Source organism: Protopterus annectens, chromosome 5.part0 (genome assembly GCF_019279795.1).
Source record: "Protopterus annectens isolate FY-2018-M chromosome 5.part0, PAN1.0, whole genome shotgun sequence".
In the NCBI taxonomy this organism is placed as follows: domain Eukaryota; kingdom Metazoa; phylum Chordata; order Ceratodontiformes; family Protopteridae; genus Protopterus; species Protopterus annectens.
The window spans coordinates 341,861,715-341,867,714 of record NC_056735.1 but is presented as its reverse complement, the minus strand read 5'-3'; the positions used below and the strand labels follow the sequence as shown (position 1 = coordinate 341,867,714).

The 6,000-nt window shown below is 38.3% G+C and overlaps 1 protein-coding gene across 1 annotated transcript in view; it reads right to left on the bottom strand.

Annotated features, from left to right (window-relative positions):
- Positions 1-392: 392 nt before the first annotated feature.
- TSPAN7 (tetraspanin 7) overlaps positions 393-6,000 on the bottom strand; it is a 769,211-nt gene continuing 763,603 nt past the window's right edge. The window contains exon 8 of the mRNA XM_044072309.1: positions 393-1,398. The gene's annotated coding sequence lies outside the window, so the exon portion shown is untranslated. The remainder of the gene's footprint in view (positions 1,399-6,000) is intronic.

The window sequence follows — 6,000 nt, the reverse complement described above, 5'->3', positions numbered from 1 at the left end:
TGTTGTGCCCTCCCCATCAGCTCCAACACGTGTCCTAGCTGCTAATCAAACTCCAGCTGCTTCGTCATAGTCAAGGCTATATCCCTGTTTGCCAACGGAGCTGGCTGCATAGTGCATGATGGAGCAAGTCACTTAACCATGCAGTGCTGCCAGGTTTTCCCAGAAAAAGGACAGCTGTGCCTAGTTGGCTCACCTGGTTAGCACATAAAATAAGCACAAAAGAATATTTCAGCATAAAAGTGTCAAATATTGCTCAATGTCCCCCTGTACTCAGTGAAGAATCATTATGTCTAACTTTTTCTCCCCCAGCAATCTTTATTCAGATGTCCAGCAGCACAGGATAAAGTAGTAACTCTAAGATGTGGCTCATTAAAGCAATAAGTAACACAAAGGACAACAAAAACACATTTTATTTAATTTTACAGGTATCACAAATGCTCACAATATCAATGCATTCTCATCAGCATGCAAGCTGGTGGTATCTCTTTAAAAAGTCTGTTTCAATGTCAATTTTTTACAAAGTTTTTTTTTTTCTCATCTGGATTGTACTAAAATATCCACTAGGCTTTTTAACATTGATTCTTTTAGAATAACTGAACACTAAATGCTGGCTGAAACATTTTAGTACAAGGCAAAAAACTGACAAAAATTACAAATCCGCTTACAGACTAAACACGAGAACATATTAAGTCAATTCAGTTTACAATCAGTTCACTAAAGCAGCTTTAATACATCCATAGCTAAGTGATGGTACAGACTACACTGGCTTAGATGAGAAATGCACAACATTTAGTATTAGAAGAACCAAGTAATTAACATTAAATAAGAATAAAGGCTTAAGTCCATATATATATAAAGATACAATGTCCCTGCAGGCATTTCCCTTTCTTTTAAAATTATTTTCAAGTATCTTCACATCTTTAATTTTTAAAAAGCTTTTTTATGTTTTTTGGGGGTCAGAAAAGGTTAGGATCAGTGGAAAAGTTGAAAGATTAAAAACATGTTCTATTATACTAACAATAATTACATTTTGTTTATACTGAAACATGTGCAACATTTACCAACTGAGAATGGCAACCAAGCCTTCCAGTTACTACATGCACCACAATTGTTAATGCTGCTAACTGTACCTGCAGCAATGTAGGTACACTGGGGGTACAGTGAGATTAAAGACTAAACACACACACACACTGACAGCCATTGGCTTGGACTCTAAAGCATCAAGGACGGAGTGCACAAAGCAAACCTACATGGCACAACAGTAGGTCAAGGAATGATAACCAACAAATGGTACAGGACACAAAGAACAAGAATAGTGTGTGTGTGCTAACATTTGTAGAAAGTCTTCCTGGTTCCTTATGGTTCCTGAATTTGAAATGATCTGTAAACATCAGTTTCCTGGAAGAAAGAATGGAAATACAAATCATATTTTACAGACATTACCACTAGAGGTTGTATGTTCTTTAAAAAATGTTCACAACTTTAACTGCATTTTAAAAATTCTCACTACTTTTTATACCAAACATAATTCATATTTATTTTATTTCACTTTTTACCTAGGAAGATAAACCAATCTGCATAATTTCAGAACTTTTGGGGGGTGGGGGGTGGAATGGTATAAAATATGTAAATTATACAATGATAGCTTGTTAGTATTCAAAAATGTGCACACTGATTGGTCAGTCCAACCAGCTTGCCCACTGTAAATTGAACATATACGAATAGAAAAAATTCCAGTCGCTGAAGTGTGACCAGATTTTCTTCTATTAGCATGAGCTCTGGAAGTATACATTACAAGTGTCTAGATTTTCACAATGTCCAAAATTTTGCCTCATATTTTAGCTGACCCTCATAAAATTTGTGGTTTTCCAGCAAATCACTTGAGTAAAGTCATTAAATAATGGCAGCACATTTTAATTGCAGAACTTATATCCTTCAGACAATGCACAATACATAAATCCTGTTATTCCAGCAGCTTTCTAAGTTTACAAGAGCAACATTTATAATAGGGACCTTTGTCTCCTTATTTAAGGCTCTATGACATTTCTTGAGCTAAGAGGTTGTGAGGTACATATGGAAGGTAGAGCAAATATAAAAAAAATCACGCATGTTCTGCAAAACTAAAGAAACATACCTGATTTTCCATGTATTTGTGCCCTGTTAACACTCACACCTCTAAACTGTCTGGATTTTACATTTTTTTTCAAAAAAAATGTAGATCTTCCTTTCTCCATTGCTTGCTTTCCACAACACTGAAGTACTGTGCAATGTGGGAACGCAAGTCCATATACATGCACAGTACATCAATAAATGCAGAAACAACACGGCGCCATTATACAAAGACATTATTTAACAAAAGTAATTTCTTTCTTAAATAATGTCATTCTATAACAGCAGTAACTGACTAGTGATTGTGGGTATATTGAAGATTTACCCATGGTTGGCTTTGTTTAATCACTTAGGCTTCACCCTCATAATCAAACCATGCCAACTTTGGGTAAATATTCAATATACCCACACCTACACGTCCGTTATTGCTTAAAGAAAACATACAAGAACAAAACCAATATTCCACTCTTTCCTTTCCTTTCCTTACTGTTTACATGAAATAGATATCCCACATGTTAAAACATATACATTTTGTGTGAAGTCCATTTACATTTTGTATTCCTTTCTAGTGCCAACAGCTGAAAACAGTCATCTCTAGATAACCTGTAAGAATCAAATACAAGGCAATTTAAGTCACAGCTGGCAGAGGGGTTAATAATATATGAAAATGATGTCTATATTACATGATCGAAGTTGCAAAACTTCGAATCTGATATGGTCGACACCATATGATTGAAGTTTTGAAACTTCGAAAATGTAATACAAGCACAACAACCTACATAAACAAACCATTTAAACACTCTAAGCAGGGGGGCAAGCCCACTTGCACCCCCACACCCCCGCTACTTAAATATACTAACTCTGAGATCGCACTACAGTGCAGAAAAGGGAGATCTCCATTAAAAGATTCAAAGTTTCAAAACTTCGATCATATGGTGTCAACCATATCAGATTCGAAGTTTTGAAATTTCGATCTTATGATATAGACCCGAAAATGAAGCTTCCTTAAGGAATGTCTGAAACACAATCACTGAAAAAATTTTTCAAAACTGACTGGAAAAGAAAAAAGAAAACAATATAATTACAACCATTCAGTACATCAACAGAAAATTTTCCAGGCCCTCCAGCACCCGACATAGGGGGCTCTCCCTTACATCTCCCTAACTTTATATGCTATATATATACCACTACCTCTAATCTTCTAACCTATATATACTAACTTACTATATGTATAAACTTGTAGAGTTAGTAGATAGATACTAACTTTACAGTCACACAATCATGAATAAAGGAGTATCTCCCCAAAACAGTAAACAGCAGTTTTACACCAATGGTGATACCACAGTGCTCACCGGTCAAGGACACAACCTATGATAAAATATTAAACTAACCAGCTGTGTTCTGTTAGTTAGAACATGATTAACTGGCTGCCATTCATGAGAACAGAAGTCTGAAAATGGGTTAACCTGGAAAACAAAACAGCTTATGACCACAGTATGAGAATTACAGATGGGGGATAGCCATAGGTGCAGCTATGGCCCCTAGCCTGGCCAATGTAGCCTTAGGCAAATGGGAGGAGGAATTTTTACTGCAAAGTGAATACTGGAGTTTTAAGACCAGCTACCTTCACTTTATTGATTATGGATTCATAGTCTAGCAAGGTAAGACATCTAAATTCACTGAGTTTATCCATTACATTAATAACACCACCTCATTCCTGAAATTTACCACTTCCATCAGGTCAGAGTCAGTGCAGTTCCTTGATATGACTGTCAGTATTGATAAAGACAGAGGAAAATTAATTAGTGACATACAGGAAACCAACAAGAGTCGATTACTTACTTCACAGAGATAGTATTCATACAGTAAAAACTGAGCACAATGTAATAAAATCCCACGGCATTACCACCGATTTGGCCTCTTTTCTCAAAAATATGAATGAGCTTGAAAACTATTTCTTAAACAGAGAATATGAATGAAACACGTTACATATAATCCTGGATCCCATTAGAGATTCTACAACTAATGATGATGCAGTTCGGGTTTGTAAAAGGCAGATCATGCCTCCTGAACTTGAGCGACTTTTCACCAAAGCCGCAGACAAGGGTAAGGTGGTTCACACAGGCTATCTTGACCTCATCAAGGTGTTCAACACCTTCCCCATTCTGGAATTATAGTTAAACTCACTAAACTTGGTATAAATCCCTACGTCACAAGATGGGTTGCCATCTGGCTCACTGACAGAACCCACACTGTAAAAGTTGCAGACTCCAAATCTGACTTCAAACCAGTGACAAGTGGAGTACCACAGGATTCAGTCCTGGGACCTCTCCTGTTTGGTGTCTACCTCTCTGAAGTACAGGCTAACACAGAAGGCCTTTGGCTAATGAAGTTCGCAGATGACTGCAAACTAGGAGCCATAGTCGAGTCCCCAAATGATGTGGACATCCTACATAAGGGCCTCACTGAGACAGATGCCTGGTGTCAGAGCCATGGCCTCAAGCTCAGTGCCAAAAAGTGCATTGTCATTCCCTTTGGTAAAAACTCTGTACCTGTGAACTACCACATAGGCGGCAGTCTACTTAATGCCGAATGTGTGATAAGAGACCTTGGGACCCAGGTGGAGAGTAGTCTCTCCTTTGATAATCACATCGCCACAGTAGTCAGGAAATCCTTCTACATGGCACACCTCATCACAAAAGGGTTCTCTTCCAGGAAAAAAGAGGTCATTACAATGCCCCTTTTGGAATGTACCTCAAGACATCTGCAGCAGCTGGAAAGGAGACAGAAGTACCTCACAAAGAGGATTACTGGCCTTAAACAGATGCCCTACACTGATCGTCTAAAACAACTCCAGCTTTACTCCGTAGCATATCGCCTACTCAAAGGTGATCTCTGCCTAACATATCTAAAGGTATGTCAAACCCAGAGCTGTTGGACATGCTACACCTACAGAAATCCCAGTCCCTCTGAGCTACATACTCTAGGTACCTAAACCTTGTCACCACAATACATAGGAAATACTGGAGGGATAGATTCCTGTCCCAGAGACTTCCCATACTCCGGAGCAAGCTATCCATCTATGTCAAGCAAAGCTCCTCATTAGCACTCTTCAAGAAAAATCTTGATGAGTGGATGGGAAATAGGAAATACACCCTGGGGATCACTTCTGTGGCTCTGCTCAACAGGGGCACAAGAAAATAACTTTCTTGGGTGGCGTAAGCCAGGGAACCTTGTTGGCTAGGCTTACTTAGGCCCTTGGGCAAATAGCCTAGTACCTACCTATGAACTTATGTGGAATAGGCCTTTAGGTAGAATTATACAATGAGATAAAAAAACAAACGAAAAAACCAAGAATGAAAAAAACACAGCCCAGCAGTTCAGGACCCGTAATTAGCAGCTACTTAATCCAACTTGTTCCAACCAAGGTGAAATTACTGGCAACGGCCGAAAGGTCTTTGAAACAAACAGTCTTTATTGAAACAAAATTACTCCAAGCACTTTCACCCGTATATTATTTTTTCAATTATACAATGAGGACACCATAGCCCAAAAGAAGAGAAAAGTTAAGGAGAGTTGCATTCTAACTTACACCTGGAATTTCAATACAGTTAAAGCCATTATTAAGGAGAACTGGGCCATCCTCACTGACAGTCTGCAGTTTGCAAGGGTTTTAGGAGATCACCCTACTTTTGTAAATAAAAAGGGCAGAAGCATACATAGCTATATGGAAAAGAAAAATAAGGAACACCAGAACGACATGAGCACTAAAATCTGTGGGCCACCCAACTGCACGTTCTGTGAATACTTGATGGGAGTGCGACTCATTTGAGTGTCCCTATCTTAAAAGATGGTTAAATCTTCAGCAAGTGGTAACTGTAATACTGAAAA